This window comes from Rhinatrema bivittatum, chromosome 6 (genome assembly GCF_901001135.1).
Source record: "Rhinatrema bivittatum chromosome 6, aRhiBiv1.1, whole genome shotgun sequence".
NCBI classification, from domain to species: domain Eukaryota; kingdom Metazoa; phylum Chordata; class Amphibia; order Gymnophiona; family Rhinatrematidae; genus Rhinatrema; species Rhinatrema bivittatum.
Genome location: NC_042620.1, coordinates 30,982,795 through 31,005,220, shown reverse-complemented (window position 1 = coordinate 31,005,220; position 22,426 = coordinate 30,982,795). Strand labels below are relative to the sequence as shown.

The following is a 22,426-nucleotide window of genomic DNA, read 5'->3' as shown; positions in this document are numbered from 1 at the left end:
ACCCTCACACTGTACCCCCAATCACCACGGTGGTCCCCACTAGTCCCTGGGAGTACAATTGTCGATCCAAAGAAAATGCCCCATGAGCCTCCCCCTACAGAACAATATGCATAAGATGAAAACAATAATCACCATCAACAGCTCTCCACCAGGAGAAATAAATGCATGCTCTATAAAGAACAAGATGGCACCATAACACTGTAAACAAGAAACTACAGCACCTGAACGATGACTATAGCCAGAAACAATAAGGATGATCATCAGCCCTGGTCAGATAAGGCAGAACGAGAGTCCTCAGAATGGTGGCACAGGCGTCGTCCTCCCTTGCCTGCCTGATGCCAGCGCATATCCACCTTCTGTGTATTAGGCGCCATCTTGGGAATGGTAAGGTTTATCGTGAGGCCTGCCTGCTTGAATGCCTCTGCTGCTTCAGAGGGTGATTTTACTAGATGAGTGGAAACCTTGAGGACAAAAAGAAGTCCGAAGGGGGAAAGTCCAACGGTATCGGATACATTCCATGTGGAAAAACTTGTCACTTCATGTAACTCATACCGTTTACGCAGGGTCAATGGGGCCAAATCATTGAAAATGGCCAGAGTGTGACCTTTCCAGAGCCTATCTTGCTTCTTTCTCGCTGCCTCATAAATTAAAGATTTCTGTAAGCTCAAAACAATGTCCCAAGGATGGTTATCAGACTGGGGAACAAGAGCCCGGTGAGTGTATTCAATTTTAATATCCAGCGCGGAGGCATCAGTTGGTGTTGCAGTAGCCTGTCCGCCAGAGAGTATAAACATGCAGATTTTCATGGCAATGTCACCGGCATTCGAAAACTCTGCGGTGTTAGGTACTGCCCTGACCCTTAAAATACACCTCCAGGTGCGATCCTCCAAGTCCTCAAGTTTCTCGGAGAGGGTAGTGAGCTCAGCAGTAATCATCTGTTGCTGCACCATCAGCGTTGCCTTTTCATAGGTAGGGTTATCACTGTTTGAGTGCTAGCATCCAGTGTTATTTTGGTCTGGGAGTATATTGGAATTGTAATTCAATTTACTCATGGTTTTTCTGAGGTCTAAGCTCACATCAAACAGATTTTACAATAGGCCTAATACCATAGGGGTTCCAAATGGCTTTTGTGCAGGGTTTTCTGGTTGGCACCACAGCAGTGCATGTAAAAATAATATACATGCTGTTTTGATATTTTTATCTCAGAAAACTATGAATGTTCTTTTCACTGTGAAACTCCTGCTCACAAGAGACAGATGTTTGAGCATGCAGCCATTTAAGTGAACAGCAGCAGAAGAAAAAAAAAAAAAAAGAACAATGCAGCTATGTAACTTGACGCGCCAGCCCAGGAAACCCAAAATACCCTTTACTGTGAAGGTGCCTAACAGCATTGAATGATTGAATCAGGTCGGGGATTTGCATGTCACAGCCCCCTGGACTTCTGCTGGTAAATTTGTAGGAAAGATCACTAAAAAATCAGAGGATTCAAACTCCTAAATTACAGAATCATGACTGGGGAAGGGATTTATGAGAGAAATGTACTGGAAAACAGTCCTGGGAAGCATACAGATTTTCACCCTGACTAACAAGGGTATTCAGACACATGGATACCAAGATCGCAGACAACAGGGGGATTGGCCAGGCAGGATAGATGGTGTGCTTATGGTCTCTCTCTGTGGTCCTGCCTGGGTCTTGGCCTTTTGGCTGTGAAGTAACCCATACAGGGTCAGACAATAGATAAAGCAAAAGCCAGGCTGAGAGAAAGTAACTTATCCAGGCTGGGAAATAGCACTTGACTGGCCATGAGCTTAGCAGAGCTAAAATCATTGAAGCTAAGATTATGGAGAGCCAGAAACACTAAACGCTAAAACAGCCATGAGCCTAGTGAAGCTGTCAACCCAAGCTAGGGAAAAACATCCTTCCGAGGGAGGAGAACTGAAGGACAGCAGCAGGCCTACAGGTGAAGGTGTCACCCCCCCCCCCCCCCCCACTTTGAGCAAGGGGACCCCAGCAGCAGTCTGGGAGGTGGACTTCCAGGAGGTGGAGTTGGGTCCCCCAGGAGGGTGGGGACCCCAGCAGCAGACCGGGAGGTGGAGTTGGCTCCACAGGAGGGCATGGATCCCAGCAGTAGACTGGGAGGTGGAGTTTGGTCCCCCAGGAGGGCATGGAACCCAGTAGCAGATCACAAGATGGAGTTGGTCCCCCAGGAGGGTGTGGACCGGGTGGCAGAGTCAGGTTTCCCAGGAGGGCGTGGACCCTAGCCACAGACTGGGAGGTGGAGTTGGGTCCTCAAGGAGGATGTGGACTCCAGTGTTGGCACGGACCTTTCAGCAGAGCAGAAGGAGACAGTTTAGATGCAGAGAACACCCCCAGGCCAACACAGCTGACCAGCCCAATTGCATGGGTGAGACTTGGGATAAAGGGGAGAGGATAATAATAATACTTGAGGTCCCGCCTATTCTATCTCGTTGTATACTGTGGGGGCCAACAACCCCAAATGTCCAAATATAAAATGTTCTTGCTACCTTGTAGAAATGTATATAATTGTGTGGCCTGAGACTACTAACCATGAGTAGATAAGTGTGCTGTTTGACATCCTATTAGCCATGTACATAGTCATGTAGAAATGTATATGCTTGTATAGTCTAATAAACCTGTATATATTTGTACAGACTGCCAGCCTTGTTCACAGTCCCATTTGTTTTCCTGGGGTGAAGGGAGGGGAATCCCACCCACTAACACCTTCTTCCCCAGGTGGAGGCACCAGGCGCCAAGAATGTGAGGACCAATGGAGTCTGCCTTAGTGGGGCTCCCGCCAGTTCAGTCTAGGAACCCAGGGACGCCCCCGAGGTAAGCGGTCAAGGGGGCAATAGAAATGTAAAATTATTATTGTAAATGCACAGTCTTTAATTGTGTGTGTGAGGTCTGGGAGGTGGCACAAGGCTGTAAGGTTCACCTACGACCCCTAATACCCTCGCACCAACATGGCGAGACAGACCCCCCACCATTTACCTATCTCCCAGTTCTCCAGGGGCAAATGCCGGGGAAACATGGGAGGCAGGTAGTAGGGTTCCTGGGAGTGTGGCAGGGTTGCCAGCTTCCTAGAACTATCATCACTGGGAACTCTGACCCCTGCTTTCCCCCCTTCTGCAGCATTTCAAATCACAGAAAGGGTCAGACTCTAAGGGGGCCACCCCCTGGCCCTCTCGATGATTTGATCTGTGTTGTGCTTTTGGGAGGGGGGGGGGTGGTAGGAAGCACCATCTCATCCTTCGCTTCAGGCAGCAGATTCCCTTGAGCCACCCCTTCAACTTCTAGCAGAGAAAACATTCGACAGGAAAAGTTTCAGGAGCGAAAACCAATGTAGCCTCCTAATCAGTATTGCACATTACATTACACAAATATACGGACAGCCAGACTTAAGATGCTGTCCAGTTAAAAAATGTACTAAAATTCTATTGCATTTATTTTAAAGAGCTGGGACAAATCGACTGATTTCTGTCAGTCTGCTAAACTGCATTGTTCACCAGGAGAAGTCGGGGGTTTGTTTTTTTTTGACCCAACAGTTTCCTCTGGTTCCTTTTGGGGTTTCCATCTCAATCAGAACAAGGGCCAGGAACCTTCATTCACAGCTACTCCTGGATGGTTTTTTTTCTATATTTGATATCCTCTCCCAATTTACTTGAGCGCACTCACTGTAGCAACATTCTTACGTTGGGAGGCCGTGCACCGAAACACCATCGGGCCTCTGCAATCACGGGCCCTAACTCGAGTCACGAAATGTCACCATTGCACGATGATTATGTCTTCCTTCTCCATCCTGGCCCCAGCCAACCTGGAGCGAGGAAGACTTCAGCCAGGAATCAAACTCAAGTCCCTTTACGTGACATCGCACAGCACTGCCATCGAGGCCTTGGCAAGCTAAGATACCTTTCAAAGGGCCAACAGCAAGAGATGGAGCACATGAGCTTTCGAGATCGCACTGACCCCCTTCTTCGGGAGTCAGTTCATCTGCCAAGACATTTTTCTCATTAAAGGTTCCCAGCTAAGAGTTGCTGGCAGGAGGATAATGAGGTCAGCATGTTTTTCCTAATGCTCCATTGATTAAACCAAAGCAGCAGGTGCAGTACATGTAGCGTACACAGAAAAATGTTTTATGTTTAAATCATTTTTATTGAACAGAAAGTCATGAGGCAAAAACAGATAGCAGATCAAGTATTTTTACGAATGGTTTAGCACTGCACAGAACATTTTAAAGTTTTCCAGAATCATTCAATAGAGTCACCTACAGTATATGTATGTATACATATTATTATTATATAAAATTTATTTACTTATTTATTTTATTTATTAAAGGCTTTTCTATACCGAATTTCTTGATACAAATCAAATCAGCTCGGTTTACATCAAACAATTAGGAACTATAACCAACCAAACAGTAAAGACAATTTGAAGGAGAGTAAAGTTACATTATAACAAGGATGTGTAACTTGGAGGAGGAAAAATAAGAGGGGGACGAGAGATTAAGTTATACATTGGGTTATGCGAAGGTGCAGGTAGAATACCTCATGATAAATTTGTAAACATTCTCTTAAAAATTTATATACACGGTTTAGCGTTTGTAAAGTGCATAGTTGCTAGAACTGTTATAAGTCAGGCTGTTGGGCTGGTGTCGGAGAAGGCTCGGCAGAACAGCCATGTCGTTAATTTCTTTTTAAAAGTTAGTAGACATGATTCCTGCCTGAGATCCGGAGGCATGGTGTTCCAGATAGATAAAATATTTTAACTAAAAATCCTTTCCTCCATCATACCATCTGACAGCCTTCTTTATATAGCCACAGATTGCATTCCTGGGCAACTACCATTTTATTCACTACCCCGAGCTGGAATGGAAGTCTCCCCCAGGATGGATTCCACCCCCCTTAAAGCCATTAGGTGCTCCACCATATTGCCTCCAAGACACACCCGGGCCATCAGACAGGAGATTGCAACCTGGATCTCCTGCACAGGGATCGACCATGAAAAATTACTCCAATTCAAAGTCATTTGTTTATCAAAATTTTAACAAAATGTGACAGTGCCCTTATTTTTCCCTTTTAGACCTGTGCAGGACCAGGCCTAGTCCACCTTAAATGCCACAGATGGAGAGATCTCTGTGGGTGGGTCCCTGCTATGCAGGGAGAGTCCTGCAGGCGGGACAGGTTTGTGAGCCCAGCTGGGATCAGGAGGCCCCTACGTCTCCAGGAAAGGCAGCTCCTGTAAAATTATTCTGACCAAACCAGAAGAGATTGAATGTCCACTGTCCAGAGGGAAGACAGTCTAGAACCCTGTGTGTAAGCTGAAAACTGCTAAGGTAAGCAGTCCACTGTTATTATAAGAATAAAAGTGAATCTTGCATGAGAAAAGGCTGGCGTCAGCGTGGTTTACTGCTCCAGCCCAGAAACCTTGCTCGGCCATTCTCACACAAAATAAAATCCGAAGCTGGCTCAATGGCTTTAGTGGCAGTGGGAGTTGGAGTCTTGGTCATTGCTGACATTCAGGGCTCAGGAATTCAGGGTTCTGGAAGGAGGTACAGTTGCATGACCCTTGCCTAAGGGTTGTCACCCGGAATATAAAAATAGGAGAAACATTCCTGGCTAGTTGCAAATGAAGACTCAATGTGCCAGGATGCAAAATAAAATCCAAGAAAAACTTTTCGAAATTAAATGATTTGAATATGTAGTAATTGACATCAAATGAAAAAAAAAACAAAACCCTCCCACCTATATTGGATGCCCTAATAAATCCACAATAAAGGAGCAGAGCCAGGACCAAATGAGAAGAAACAAAAAAAAAAGGTTTCAGAAAGGAAACAAAATGATAACAGGATTACAGACACAGCTGCTCAGGGGCAAACACCCCTGGGACTGAGCCCGGTCCTGGCATGCTGCTGCTGCTCTGCCTGCTTCCCTGCCCGTCCATGTGAAACTCCCTCCTCTGGCGCCCCTCCCACGATGTCACCCAGGGCTGACGTTTGAGTCAGACTAGCGGGGGTCAGGCGTCTTTTTTTCTGAAGAACTATTGAGGGTGGATTAGTCTACTTGCACCTGGGAGGATGGCCCTTGGTATTAAATTTGTTATTGCTGTTATATACTTCTGATTAGCTGGAATGTGGCCAGACTCAAACTCGAATGAGAGTAGGGTAAGGTTCAGTTTGCTTTGCAGATTTTGATATATTACTGTATTTTTATTGATATTTGATTTTATTTATTGTTAGGATGTATTGAATTATTTATTGCAATCCATCCTAAGCTTTTACTGCTACTACATGACACTTCTATAGCGCTACTCAACGTATGCAGCACTATACAAAAACATATCAGACAGTCACTGCCGACATTCAGGCCAATTATAAAAAAAAAAAACTGCGGAAGAGCCGGCGCTCTGAGGCGAGAGCCCGCTTTCCCGACGCGCACCCAGGCACCTCTCCTGGGCGTGCGATTCAGTATTTAAATTAGGGCCTGCGCTAATAAGGAGGCGCTAGGGACACTAGCGCGTCCCTAGTACCTCCTTAATGGCGGAAGCAGCGGCTGTGAGCGGGTCTGATAACCGACGCTTAATTTCACTGGTGTTGGTTGTCGAACCCGCTGACAGCCACGGGTTTGGAAAACAGACGCTGGCAAAATTGAGTGTCCATTTTCCAACCCGTGGGCATATATATATTTTTTTTTAATTTTTGGGGCCTCCGACTTAATATCACTATTATATTAATATCACTATGATATTAATATCGCTATGATATTAAGTCGGAGGGTGTACAGAAAAGCAGTTTTTTCTGCTTTTCTCTATACTTTCCCGGTGCTATCTGAAATTAACGCCTACCTTTCTGTATTTCGGGTGAGTAACTAATAGGCTCATCAACATGCATTCGCATGTGATGAGTGCTATTAGTTTGGCGGGGGTTGGCCACGCGTTTTCCACGCGCTATTACTACCCCTTACAGTATAAGGGGTAATAATAGCGCATCAAAAACGCGAGGCCACGGGGGGGGGGGGGGGGGGCTAAACGGTGCGCTCGGCCGAGCACACCACTCTGTATCGGCCTGATTAAAATTAAGCATGCGCCACTTTAGCTGAGCTGCCTCCATGCTGATGCTATATTATTCATTTTATTTATTTATTTATTTAGTGTTTTTGTTATACCGACATTCATGACGAGCGTCACATCATGCCGGTTTACGTTTAACAAGGGGCGAGAAACCAACGTGAAAACACAATAAACTTTAACAGGTGCGCGGTTAGAAAATTGCAGTTACAATAAAACAGGGAGGTGCACAACTGGGAGCAGAAAAGAAGAAGGCAATAGGAATGTAACAGAGAGAGCAATTATTTGCAACGCTGTAGAATTTTAGTTGTGATGGTAATTGTTAACAGTGTACTGGTGAAGTCTGCCGGTGAGATAAGGATCAGTTGGGGGTCTGGAAAGGCTTTTTTAAAAAGCCATGTTTTGAGCTTTTTCCTGAACGTCGGTAGGCAGGATTCCTGACGCAGATCCGATGGGACGGAGTTGCATAGTGGTGGTCCTGCTGTGGAGAAAGCTCGGTCTCTGAAGGATTTGCGTTGAAAGGTTTTGGCGTGTGGAACATGAAGTGATTAAGAACATAAGAACATAAGAAAATGCCATACTGGGTCAGACCAAGGGTCCATCAAGCCCAGCATCCTGTTTCCAACAGTGGCCAATCCAGGCCATAAGAACCTGGCAAGTACCCAAAAACTAAGTCTATTCCATGTAACCATTGCTAATGGCAGTGGCTATTCTCTAAGTGAACTTAATAGCAGGTAATGGACTTCTCCTCCAAGAACTTATCCAATCCTTTTTTAAACACAGCTATACTAACTGCACGAACCACATTCTCTGGCAACAAATTCCAGAGTTTAATTGTGCGTTGAGTAAAAAAGAACTTTCTCCGATTAGTTTTAAATGTGCCCCATGCTAACTTCATGGAGTGTCCCCTAGTCCTTCTACTATCCGAAAGAGTAAATAACCGATTCACATCTACCTGTTCTAGACCTCTCATGATTTTAAACACCTCTATCATATCCCCCCTCAGTCGTCTCTTCTCCAAGCTGAAAAGTCCTAACCTCTTTAGTCTTTCCTCATAGGGGAGTTGTTCCATTCCCCTTATCATTTTGGTAGCCCTTCTCTGTACCTTCTCCATCGCAATTATATCTTTTTTGAGATGTGGCGACCAGAATTGTACACAGTATTCAAGGTGCGGTCTCACCATGGAGCGATACAGAGGCATTATGACATTTTCCGTTTTATTCATCATTCCTTTTCTAATAATTCCCAACATTCTGTTTGCTTTTTTGACTGCCGCAGCACACTGAACCGACGATTTCAATGTGTTATCCACTATGACACCTAGATCTCTTTCTTGGGTTGTAGCACCTAATATGGAACCCAACATCGTGTAATTATAGCATGGGTTATTTTTCCCTATATGCATCACCTTGCACTTATCCACATTAAATTTCATCTGCCATTTGGATGCCCAATTTTCCAGTCTCACAAGGTCTTCCTGCAATTTATCACAATCTGCTTGTGATTTAACTACTCTGCACAATTTTGTGTCATCTGCAAATTTGATTATCTCACTCGTCGTATTTCTTTCCAGATCATTTATAAATATATTGAACAGTAAGGGTCCCAACACAGAACCCTGAGGTACTCCACTGTCCACTCCCTTCCACTGAGAAAATTGCCCATTTAATCCTACTCTCTGTTTCCTGTCTTTTAGCCAGTTTGCAATCCACGAAAGGACATCGCCACCTATCCCATGACTTTTTACTTTTCCTAGAAGCCTCTCATGAGGAACTTTGTCAAACGCCTTCTGAAAATCCAAGTATACTATATCTACCGGTTCACCTTTATCCACATGTTTATTAACTCCTTCAAAAAAGTGAAGCAGATTTGTGAGGCAAGACTTGCCCTGGGTAAAGCCATGCTGACTTTGTTCCATTAAACCATGTCTTTCTATATGTTCTGTGATTTTGATGTTTATAACACTTTCCACTATTTTTCCTGGCACTGAAGTCAGGCTAACCGGTTTGTAGTTTCCCGGATCGCCCCTGGAGCCCTTTTTAAATATTGGGGTTACATTTGCTATCCTCCAGTCTTCAGGTACAATGGATGATTTTAATGATAAGTTACACATTTTTACTAATAGGTCTGAAATTTCATTTTTTAGTTCCTTCAGAACTCTGGGGTGTATACCATCCGGTCCAGGTGATTTACTACTCTTCAGTTTGTCAATCAGGCCTACCACATCTTCTAGGTTCACCGTGATTTGATTCAGTCCATCTGAATCATTACCCATGAAAACCTTCTCCATTACGGGTACCTCCCCAACATCCTCTTCAGTAAACACCGAAGCAAAGAAATCATTTAATCTTTCCGCGATGGCCTTATCTTCTCTAAGTGCCCCTTTAACCCCTCGATCATCTAACGGTCCAACTGACTCCCTCACAGGCTTTCTGCTTCGGATATATTTAAAAAAGTTTTACTGTGAGTTTTTGCCTCTACAGCCAACTTCTTTTCAAATTCTCTCTTAGCCTGTCTTATCAATGTCTTACATTTAACTTGCCAATGTTTATGCTTTATCCTATTTTCTTCTGTTGGATCCTTCTTCCAATTTTTGAATGAAGATCTTTTGGCTAAAATAGCTTCTTTCACCTCCCCTTTTAACCATGCCGGTAATCGTTTTGACTTCTTTCCACCTTTCTTAATGTGTGGAATACATCTGGACTGTGCTTCTAGAATGGTATTTTTTAACAATGACCATGCCTCTTGGACATTTTTTACTTTTGTAGCTGCTCCTTTCAGTTTTTTTCTAACAATTTTTCTCATTTTATCAAAGTTTCCCTTTTGAAAGTTTAGCACGAGAGCCTTGGATTTGCACACTGTTCCTTTTCCAGTCATTAAATCAAATTTGATCATATTATGATCACTATTGCCAAGTGGCCCCACCACCGTTACCTCTCTCACCAAGTCCTGTGCTCCACTGAGAATTAGATCTAAAATTGCTCCCTCTCTCGTCGGTTCCTGAACCAATTGCTCCATAAAGCTATCATTTATTCCATCCAGGAACGTTATCTCTCTAGCGTGACCCGATGATACATTTACCCAGTCTATATTGGGGTAATTGAAGTCTCCCATTATTACTGCACTACCAATTTGGTTAGCTTCCCTAATTTCTCTTAGCATTTCACTGTCCATCTCACCATCTTGACCAGGTGGACGGTAGTATACCCCTATCACTGTAGTCTTCCCTGATACACAAGGGATTTCTACCCATAAAGATTCAATTTTGTATTTAGTCTCATGCAGGATGTTTATCCTGTTGGACTCTATGCCATCCCGGACATAAAGCGCCACACCTCCTCCCGACTGCTCCTCTCTGTCATTGCGATATAATTTGTACCCCGGTATAGCACTGTCCCATTGGTTATCCTCTTTCCACCATGTCTCTGAGATGCCAATTAAGTCTATGTCATCATTTACTGCTATACATTCTAGTTCTCCCATCTTACTTCTTAGACTTCTGGCATTAGCATACAAACATTTCAAAGTTTGTTTTTTGATTGTATTTTTATTCTGCTTTTTAATTGATAGGGATAAGTTAGAATTTTTAGCTCAGGTGAGTTTTTAGTTACAGGCACTTGGACTACTTTTCTAATTATTGGAACCTCACTGTCGGGATGCCCTAATTCTAATGCATCATTAGTATCCTTTAAAGATACATCTCTCCGAACCATGCGCTGCTGAGCGACTGTCGGCTTTCCCCTTTGTTCTAGTTTAAAAGCTGCTCTATCTCCTTTTTAAAGGTTTGCGCCAGCAGTCTGGTTCCACCCTGGTTAAGGTGGAGCCCATCCCTTCGGAAGAGACTCCCCCTTCCCCAAAAGGTTCCCCAGTTCCTAACAAAACTGAATCCCTCTTCCTTGCACCATCGTCTCATCCACGCATTGAGACTCCGGAGCTCTGCCTGCCTCTGGTGACCTGCGCGTGGAACAGGGAGCATTTCAGAGAATGCCACCCTGAAGGTTCTGGATTTAATCTTTCTACCTAAGAGCCTAAATTTGGCTTCCAGAACCTCCCTCCCACATTTTCCTATGTCGTTGGTGCCCACGTGTACCACGACAGCCGGCTCCTCCCCAGCACTGTCTAAAATCCTATCTAGGTGACGCGTGAGGTCCGCCACCTTTGCACCAGGTAGGCATGTTACCAGGCGATCCTCACGCCCACCCGCCACCCAGCTATCTACATTCCTAATAATCGAATCACCAACTATGACGGCCGACCTAACCCTTCCCTCCTGGGCAGTAGGCCTTGGGGAGATATCCTCAGTGTGAAAGGACAATGCATCACCTAGAGAGCAGGTCCTTGCTACAGGATCCTTTCCTGCTACATCTGGTTGGTGCTCTCCCATTATGAGACCTTCTTCCTCCAAGGCAGCACCAGGGCTGCCAGTCTGAAGTTGGGACTGGACTACTATGTCCCTGAAGGTCTCATCTATATACCTCTCTGTCTCCCTCAGCTCCTCCAGGTCTGCCACTCTAGCCTCCAGAGATCGGACTCGTTCTCTGAGAGCCAGGAGCTCTTTGCATCGCATGCACATGTACAACTTCTCACCGGTGGGTAAAAAATCATACATGTGACACTCGATGCAAAAGACTGGGAAGCCCCCCTCTTGCTGCTGGACTGCTGCCTTCATCTCAATTTTGATCAGTTCCTAGTTAAGTTTTAGGTTGCTATGGGAGTAGGAATGTGTCTAAGTTCCTTTAAATGTATTAGTGAATTCACTATATGTCTGGTAGTGGCCTACTGGGGTCTGATCGAATTCTCAATAAAGTTTTTGTTGATGGGGTTTTTTTTTTTGGGTTTTTTTTTTTGTGCAAGTGGCACCTGCCTATAAATTAAGGGATGAGCTTGGGGTGGGTGGGTTGGGAATTACAAACAGTCTAACTTTAGTTAGTCAGCCTGAGTGACTCACAGCTCCCTTGATTAACAAATGTTGTTCTCTATTCAAACCTAATCACACTACCTCAACACCTTTCCAAGGTGAGTAACTGAGCTGAACTATTCAACTTTTTTACTTTGGTATATACTGCTCCTAGCTTATTTCTAGCTTCTGGGTCTCTCTATGACTCTCTGATGGGTCTGGCGGAGGTCTGGCGGAGGTGTGTTTTTTTGAAAGGGATTTGTAAGTTGAGCGGGGCATGGAGATGGATGACTTTGTATATGGTAGTAATGGATTTGTAAATGATTCGGTAGTGAATTGGCAGCCAACGTAGGTCTTTTAGGATTGGGGAAATGTGGTCAATTCTCCTTGAATTAGTCAGAATTCTGGCTGCACCATCTGTAAAAGGTTTGGTATGAGATGCTGGGAGACCCAATAAGATAGAGTTACAATAATCTAATTTAGGGAATATTATTTTTGCCAATGCAGCAAAAGTCCCAGCTCCTATGTAGACATTTTCTTTCCATATTTCTCACCTGCGCTATTTTGATTTCTATAGCATCGGTCTAGTGTGTCTTCTGTTTATCTACGCAGGTACACGAGACCCCCCTAGGTTATGCAGAAACCACGGCAAGTGCCGCAAAGTTGGACTCATGCTTTGTAATTGTGTCAAACTATCTTTTCCCAGGCCCGGGCCCCTGCTTCCATGATCCCCGTGCGCTTGGGACACTGCCAGCTCGCTCCTGCGCATTCCCGGCTGCTGCTGGCCCTCTACCATGGCTTCAGACCGCTGCTGCCTGCCCTCCACCACCGGTCTGCCGCTATTAGCCCCAGGCTGCTGCTGACTTGCTCTCAAGGCACGTGTGGGGCAAAGGGGGATCAGACCGGGCCGTTCTGTTGTGTAATCCCCCTCTTGGGTCGTTTGATTCAGTCGGTACCAAGGGAGGGGCAGTTACCATAGAATAAAAATATCTTAAGGCACTGTTGCAGGTTTGCTTGCCTGAGGAGGGTAAGACGGCGTCTCAACACCAAGCCTGGATCCGCAATACCAATAACCCAATAATTCCCTCCAATGAACAGTTTAGGATTTCTTTCCAGCAAAAAAAAATGAGAAGCTTGCAGTGAGAAAGGGAAAGAAGAAAGTTAGCATAGAAATTGGTACAAGTTATCACAATACTTAGGCGCGATATTCACGAGATTTCCCTACATGCAAACTTCAGCAACAATTAGCAATTGAAGTGAGCAAGTATTTTAACATTTACACCAGCGAATCAGTGTATATATATATTTCGGTCCCTGGGTAACCAAAATTTAGTCAGAAGCAATGAATGTGCACAATAAAAAACAAATCAATAGAGTTCAAGCTGATTTAACTGCAGGCAGTAACTTCAGAATGAGGGATAGGATTGGTGCATTAAGAGGTTTGTTTTTCTTTTTGGAATCACCCCGTCAAATCCTCTTTTTGTTCTAGATTCGGGTCCCTCTGGAGTGCAAGAACTGACTGCAGTACAGGCAGGCAGCTGCAAACCAAAGTGTTTTTTTTCCTCTAAGCTTGGGGAGGTGCCTTTAACCTCAGCAGGGGGGAGGAAAAACAAGCATCTCTGCCTCCCAGCACACCCCTAGGTTTTGATTGACTGTAAATATTACTACCCTTATCATAAGGCTTGGGGGTAACTGCACAGCACGGCAGGCACTGCCATAAGAAGCTTGCTGGGCAGACTGGATGGGCCATCTGGTCCTTTTCTGCCCTCATTACTATCTTACTATCGGGCCGATTCAGTAAAGTCCGCGGGAGAGCGGACGAATGCCCGCTTTCCCGGCGCGCGCACTGGCCACTCGCCTGTGCGAGCGATTCTGTATTTAAATTAGGTGGTGTGGTAGAAACGGGCAAAAGGAGGCGCTAGGGACACTAGCGCGTCCCTAGCGCCTCCTTTTGACCCCGAGCGGCGGCTGTCAGCGGGTTTGACAGCCGACGCTCAATTTTGCCGGCGTCGGTTCTCGAGCCCGCTGACAGCCACGGGCTTGGAAACTGGACGCCGGCAAAATTGAGCGTCCGGTTTTCGGCCCGACAGCCACCAGCCCATTTTAAATTTTTTTTTTTTTTTTTTTTACTTTTTTTACCCTTCAGGACCTCCGACTTAATATCATCATGATATTAAGTCAGAGGGTGCACAGAAAAGCAGTTTTTACTGCTTTTCTGTGCACTTTCATGGTGCCGGCAGAAACTAGCGCCTACCTTTGGGTAGGCGCTAATTTCTGAAAGTAACATGTGCGGCTTGGCTGCACATTTTACTTACTGAATCGCGCGGGAATACCTAATAGGGCCCTCAACATGCATTTGCAAGTTGAGGGCACTATTAGGTGCCGCGGGTTGGACGCGCGTTTTCCGCCCCTTACTGAATAAGGGGTAAGGAAAAACGCGCGTCCAAGGGCATTGGAGCGCACTGTACTGTATCGGCCTGTATCTTAGGAAGCCTTAGTTCACTTATCTCCGCTCCAGCAGATCTCCAGTTCCACCCTATCAAGCAAGGCTGCTTACAGCCTCACACCAGGCAGATTCTCAGTCTCTGGGTCCCACACCAACAGCAAGAACCAACAGAACACCGGGTGCCTGCGCACAGGGATGCCACACACCATCACCAGCGGGCTCCCTGAAATAACTAAAAGTGATGATAAAGACAGAAAGAAAGAAAAAAAGGTGAAAGAATCCATCTGGAACTGAGAGGGGAGGGGTGATGTGTGATCCTTGATTGGGAGACCCGCCCCCTCTGATGTCACTGAGGACTGTGACGGACGTTAAACGGTGCCATAACACCAGGCGTCGTGCGCTGAAGGGGCACTCCCCTTCATGCATCACGTAGTGTTAGCCATTCCCCATGTTCTTTTATATCCCTTGTTAACAATCCCCATATTTAAATGTTTAATGTATTTGACAAAGGTAATGCATAAGTTCCTGCAAATTTTGTTTAAATGTAAACCGATGTGATATGTAAAATCGAACACCGGTATATAAAAGTAAATAAAGAAAGAAAGAACCTCTTCCTCTCATCTTCTTCTGACCAGCACTGCCTCAGCTTCCCACCTTAGGGCATGGCTCGATCACTCCAGCCAGGGAGACTGGCCAGTGGCTCCTGAGCTCCAATTGGCTCCTGGGGTCAGGTGATCCTATTTCTTCCTTCTTTCTTTCTCTTTTTAGCCAGATGACATCACAGCTGAGTCTGACTTGTTAACCCTTCAGTGGTGAGTTTTCAGGGCAGCATTCAGAACTGCAAAACAAATGGTTTTAACCCACAGCAGTTCAGAGATTCCTCCTCTTCTTAATACCAGGGCAGTTAGAAGCTGAATCCCCTAGGCTCAGTAAAAAGTCTGAAACATCAATTTGAAAAAAAAAAAAATAAAAAATCCCAGTGTGGCTGCTAGTCCAGTTTATAGTCCAGGCAGAGAATAAGCTCGGGGGGTGGGGTGGGTGGGTAGGGAGACATATTTTTGGGGAACCTGTCACAGTTATATGGTACCAGTGGGGCAGGAGTGAATGGATGTCGCTCTGGCCCTTCGTGGATCCTGGGCATTCTGATGAGATTGGTGAAGGGGTCTGGGGGTGTTGAATTATCGGAAGAGGGGTGGGGTTTTTAGGATCATTAATTTTTTATTTTTTAATTGTCAGATAGCTAGGAAGGAAGTAAAGAGAACATGGCACCACTGATTACCAGGGGACTTTGACAGAGATTATGGTGGGCTAATTCTTATATGGCCTTAGGACTCTTTTAGCCACAAGATCCTGGCAATGCTCCTGGGGAAAGGTTAACTACACCTCTTAAGGTGTAACTAACTTTCCCAGCGTAGCACAGTGCGTGAAGATTGTTTGCGTACTGTGCTACTCCTTTGTATGTCAATGAGCTGCTTTGCATTCAGTGCAGCTCATTTGCATCCCTATGTTGCTGTGGATTCAGATGTCAGGAAATAACGCACAGAACTTGCAAACTCTGCACGTCATTTACATGCTTCCCATGTGGTAAATGCTGTTTACTGCACACAAATGCATTATTCCAGCTTTAATAAATAGGCCCCCTTTTCTGTAGTTAACCTACTCTAAACTTTCTGCCTGCTTATTAGAAAAAGCAGGCTCAATTAGTGTTTATTTCTAAGTCTTTATTAAGATGGACCTAGCATTTCAAGCAATAACGCATGAAGTGGGAGGAAGTCAAGCGACTCAAATGAAAAGCAACATCTAGGGTAATTGTTTGTTACAAATGGACACGAGCGATTTCAATGTGTTAGGTGTTCGGGCCGTCAGCCAGCGGAATTCATCATAATTACCCACCGCACTCAGCTTGGGCAGGTCTCACGCTGATGCATATTCATTACTTCTCTGCCCAAGTAAGCCCGGCGGTCTTCCTTTCCTCAAGCCACCTTCAGCTTGCTTTGTAAACATGCATCTTATTTTCTTTTGGTTATTTCCGCAAAAAGGGATGCCACCTTCAAGTTGTGGGCGCATGGCGGGATCTCTTTATAGTGGCAGAGGAATGCTGTAGGTCTCAACGAATCATGAAAGCCCGCATAAGCAAACCGATTAGATCTGGTTTCCACAAGCCGCGGATTCTGAGCCAATTGAAACCTCCACTGAGCCCAACAGATTTTAGAACAGTGTTACAATCTCTCAAATTCTCAAACCTGGATTACTGTAATTCCTTACTTGGAGGATTTTCCCGGCAAGTCACTTAAAACCTCTGCAACTACTGCAAAATGCCGCAGCTAGACGACGGTCCGGAGCAAGGAAATTTGACCACATCACCCCAACACTGATGGCTCTGCATTGGCTTCCTGTGCAGTCAAGAATTCATTATAAAGTCCTAACAATAACATTCAACAACATTAACCCGAACAACAGCGATCTGCTGGGAATAACATTTAAACCTCACAACCCCCCCTCCCCCCCCTCAAAATCTCAGATCACAAAACAAAGGCCTCCTAGAAATCCCCGAACGTAAGAAAATTCTCAACTAACGCAAACTAGAGAGATAGAGTGATCTCGACTGCTGGTCCAAATCTATGGAACGCCATGCCAGAGGAATAGCGAACAACAACGGACAAAACGAAATGCAAGAGCTACTTAAAAACTTGGCTATTCAAAAATGCCTTCTACTCGACCGAAACACCCAGTCCCCCATGACTCAGATAACCAAAATAAGTCTTGAACAATAACCCCCCTCCCTCGCAAACCCCTATAATCTAGCTTTGTTTTCATGTTACATGCGCACCATTGTATTACTTCCGTTTATAATGAATGTTTGTGCACCTTGCAGCACTGAAACCTATGAATGTTTTACCTGTAAACCGTTCTGAACGAGTGATTCTCACATGGAATGGCGGTATCTAAAAACATTTAAATAAAGAAATAAATACATGACATTCTTTTGCGGGCATGCCTTATCCGATGGCCCTTTGCCCTGTCACATGGTAGGAGCAATGGATGGCCGGAGCGGGCCATCCATTGCTCCTACCATGTGACAGGGACCAACCAATGGCACCGATAGCCCCTATCACATGGTAAGGGCAATGGGTATCGGCGCCATTTTTGATTACTGGCAGCAGACGGCCCGAGAGTGGGAGATTGCTCCCGGGACCCCCGCTGGACCACCAGGGAATTTTGGCAAGTTTTGGGGGGTCGGGAGGGTGGGGGAGTTGCAATGAATTAAATTTGAAGGGTTGGAGTGGGTTTGGGGGGTTTTTTTGTTTTGTTTTTTTTAACAACCCCCCCGGGTTTCGGGGCCCCCCCAGGGACTTTCAGTAAGTCTTGGGGGGGGGGGGGGGTCGGGCAAGTCTTGGGGTGCAAGCGCGCGTCCACCTATAACTAGGGCTTATTTTTGGAGTAGGGCTTATTATCGGAGCTAAAAAAGAATATAAGACCTGTCTTATTTTCGGAGAAACACGGTATATTATCATTGTTTTTCAGTTTGCTCGTGGCTTTCTGAGGGCTAAGCCCACATCAAATATATTTTACAATAGGCCTAATAACAAATGTCTTTTTTTGCAGAGTTTTCTGGTTGGCACCAATGCAGTGTATAAAAAGAATATACATGTTGCTGTGATATTTTTACCTTGGAAGACTATGAATATCTTTTTTCATGTACAATCTGTTATTATAAATGCACAGTTTTTAATTGTGTGTGATGAGGGTCAGTGTGGAAAGTTCACCTAGAGCCCGATATTCTTGCACCAACCTGGAAAGAGTGTGACACACACTGAGCTCCCTCCCACCCCCACCCCCACCCCCACCCCCACACACAAAAAAATCCACCCATTTCCCACTCCTCCAGGGGGCAAATGCTGCAGAAATGTTGGATGCAGATTGTAATGTTCTTGGGAGAGTAGCAGGGTTGCCAGCTTCCTAGAAATATCATCAGTGATGCACTGTCTGCCATGACTTTGGGAATTCTGACCCTTCCTGTCCCTCTTCTGTAACATTTCTAATCACCGGAAGGGCCAGACTCCAAGGGGACCCTCTGCCCCCCCCCCCATGACCCTCTCGATGTTTTGACCTGTGCTTTGCCCTTGGGGCAGACGGGTGGGGAGGAGGGCGCCATCTCATCCCTCGCTTTAGGCAGCAGATTGCTTGAGTTGCCCCTGCTTACAAACATACACACGTAGACACATATACAATGTACATGTGTTGTGCTGTATGCACTCAGTGCTGACTGACTCCACACAGACAAAAAACTGTTAGTTAAACAGAACCAAAAAGACTAGCAGCCTGGTAAAACTCTTCTTCTCTTCAGTCTGTCAGTGTACTCACCTCATTGGTATCCAGACAGAGTCAAAAAAAAAAAAATCACTAGCACTGCTACAATCTCCACACTGTCTCCTACCCTGACCATCCCCCAATAAAGAGAAAAATCAAAATCAGCAGCAGTGTACTGCTTCCGTCTTTTGGCACAGTGAGTCAGAGCACTGCAGCACAGAGAAGATCAGAAGTAGCCCTTTACCAGTGCCAAATGCAAAACTCTGTGAGAGCTTCTACAAACATGTCTTTCTCTGCCAACAGCTAGAGATGAAACACAGACTGCTTCTCGCACATGCTCAGACTTTACAGAAGGAATGGGTCAGCATCACTTAATCCAGTTAGCAGCTATAGATTACTTAAAAAGATGCTGCACTGTGATTTGTCCTCTAGCTCGTCTCCTTGCCATCTTGTCCTGCCTAGGCTCTGAGGTCACCCAGCCAAGAGTTGGTTGCAATAGTTACCTCCACCTGTTTTTATAAAGAGAGCACAGCCATAGACTTGAATGTGTTATAGATCTGAATGGGAAACAAAAACAAATGAAACAAAACCCTACACTTGTTTTGAAGGTCCACAAATTCATTTCAAACAAATGCACATCCCTAGCATAAAGAATGGAGGAGTAGCCTAATGGTTAGAGCAGCAGGTGGGAAGCCAGGATTCAAATCCACTGCTGCTTCTTATGGTCTTAAGTGAGTCAATTTACCCTCAATTGCCTAAGGTACAATCGCTAGGGCCTCATTTACTAAGCATTTTCCCCCACAGACACAGAATGGGAGAAAAGCGGTGTTAAATCAGGCCCTTAGATTGCAAGCCCTCTGGGAACAGGGAAATACCTGCATGATCTGAATGTAATCCACTTGGAAGTGCCTGAAAGGCAGAATATAAATCACATAAAGAAATAAAAAATAAAGCATTAACCGTATCTGACAACTTGGCTGAAAGATATTAACAGAAAATCTCCTAAGGGTCTTATATGCAATAAAGAAAGCCCCGGCCAGTTTTAGCCACCCAGCAAAACTACCTTTAAAATCATTTGACAGCATTGCATCAACAGTTTTTAGAAAAAATGGATAAAAGATTTTATTCGGATGATATTTAATACCTCAAAGATTAAGCAAAATTATACCCACAGGCGTTGGTGAACTGTTGTCGGTAAATGCAGAATACAGAGAACCTGTGATGGTGGGCACAGAAAACGCCCTCAGACCACTGTAAAGGGCTGAGCACAGCTGTCTTGCCCAGTCCTCCTTAAGACTGAGATCCACAGAGAACCCTGTGCGAAGGAAGGAGCCCTCCACCTGAGTAGAAGACCTGGGAGCCATATGAGCAGACCTGCTATGTTTAAGGTTTGAGAGTGACAGTAAGTTAAAGCCCTGCTATGTTTAAGGTTTGAGAGTGACAGTAAGTTTAAGCCCTGCTATGTTTAGGTTTGAGACTTGCCAGAACTCAAGGTCAGCTGCCTACATGATTTGTTTGGCTTCGCCCTGTGCTGTTATAATTCCGAGAGACCTGAACTCTCAAGATGAACTGCCTATTTAATTTGTTTTGCTGTGCACTTTTTTTTTTTTTTCAATTTCACTGTAAATAAACTGTACTTAAGGAACTGCCAGAGTCTGCCTCCTTTTTTTTCCCTCTGGCAGTTCCCAAGCCGCTGCAGCTCGATTTACCACAAAAACCATAAAACATAAATAGAAACGCGCAGACAAAAACTGAACTGGAAACTACAACAAGCCAGATGCTGTATGCAATGCAGCATTACCATTCCACATAAAACTTCAAACAATAAAATCAAGAGGTATAAGACATCAATCATAAGGTAAAATCATATTAATAAAAGAATGTTACAAAACAGCAGATACATCAAATAACAACCAGTAATTAAAACTAAAAGAGGTTAAACATTCTCCTGGGATCTTTTGATTTCCAGTCACGATTGTCAAGTATTGGGGGTGGGAGGAAGGGCCTGCATAAACGTTATCCCTTCTCCGCACACATACATACTTACACATATTCATTCTCTCACATGCTCCCTCTCTCATACACGCACGCACACACTCAGGGTCTCCCCCTCTCTTCTGAGCCTTTTCAGCCAACATCTCTGGCTGCCATGGGATGGGGCCTGCGGTGGTCCTGTTGGATCCTCTCTCTCTCTCTCTCGTGTCTAGGGGGCACGATGGCCCCCTTTGCCCCCCCCCCCCCCCTCAACTCTACCCATCATCTGCCAGGCTCCACTTCCGTCCCAGCACTAGTGCTTTTAACCAGGAGAATGCCGCTCCTGCAGACAATGCCAATAGCTCTTCTTTCTCTCCCGCGCTGCGCAGTTCAAATATCAGCTCTTTGTACCAGATCTGTGGCGTGCCGGGTGGTGCAGGAGGAATAGAAGAGACCCAGGCACTGACCCCGGACCAACATCTTCCTGGTTGAAGGCACCGGCGCTGGGCGAGAGGAGCTGCAGTCTGGAGATGTAAAGATGCTGGGCAGAACCGCCCCCACCCGAAACCAGGTAGATAAGATGCTAGGTCACCATGTAAGGGAGGGGGGAGACTGGCAGGAGAGAACAGCTATTGTTAGCTTGTGGGCTGCAGAGCCACTCGGAGGGCTAAAATCTAGACAATTTCTGGACATCTTAGCTCGCCCCCCCCCCCCCCCCCCTCCTGGCTCCCTGACATTCCCCCTCATTTCTGTACTGTCCCACGAAAATCCAGACAGTTGGCAGCCCTAACTATGACAGAGATGGTGGCAGAGCTGGCTCTTCGGTTAGGAAGACTAGGCGATTTTACCTAGAGAGCGGCAGTTCTGCTCCAGCCCCTCCATTCCCAGGCAGCATGCAGGGAATAGGAGGGGAGGTAACCGAAGCTGGAGTGGACAGCAGAATAAGAAAGAGCCAGTTGTACTCCTTAATCCATCCTCCCCCCTCCTGTTTCTCCTCCTCCTCCCTTCCTTTTGTGCAGGGAACAGGAGAGGGTGGGAGGGTGAGACCAGAGTGAATACAGCAGGGCAGATTCAGATCATTTTAATGGCATGAAAATGTGCAAAGGTATTGCCAAAGCAATAAAGTGGCTAAAATAAAAGGTAATAAATTAGCAACATAGTGATAATAACAGTAAGATAAAATGACAGGGTACGGAAAGGACTATTCACAGGTTCTGTCCGTATTGTCCCTGGTCCGATTACATTTCCCAGCCTGGTAGCAGGACACAACATACGGGCCCGATACAGAAAAAAGTGCGGGAGAGCAAACCTTTTTTTGAACCCAGCTGCCGACTGCCTGGCCTGGCCCCAGATCTCCCACAGCAATTCTGCAGGAAGGGCCACCCTTTGGTCAGGCCGTGGCCCCCCCCAGAGCCCACCCCGTTCTGAGGCCTGTGTGCTAAATGTTTCTCACAGGACAAGCAGGATGGTAGTCCTCACAAATGGGTGACATCGAGGATGGAGCCCTGTACGGAAAACTTTTCTGTCAAAGTTTCAACAAGCTTTGACTGACACTGGCACACTGGGTGCACTGAGCATGCCCAGCCTGCAATTATCCCTGTGAGCCACAGGTGTCTCCCTCAGTCTTCTTTTTTCCGCTCTGCAGTCAGCATAGCGGTTGGAGCTCTGTGAGGATTTTTTAACTAATTACCTCATGGAAACACTTAACTTTTCAC

General features: G+C 45.5%; 1 long non-coding RNA gene across 1 annotated transcript in view; it reads left to right on the top strand.

Annotated features, from left to right (window-relative positions):
• The first annotated feature begins 4,735 nt into the window (after positions 1–4,735).
• LOC115093189 overlaps positions 4,736–22,426 on the top strand; it is a 91,929-nt gene continuing 74,238 nt past the window's right edge. Inside the window, exons 1-2 of the long non-coding RNA XR_003857205.1 lie at positions 4,736–5,353; positions 19,912–20,139. This is a non-coding gene — a long non-coding RNA (uncharacterized LOC115093189). The remainder of the gene's footprint in view (positions 5,354–19,911; positions 20,140–22,426) is intronic.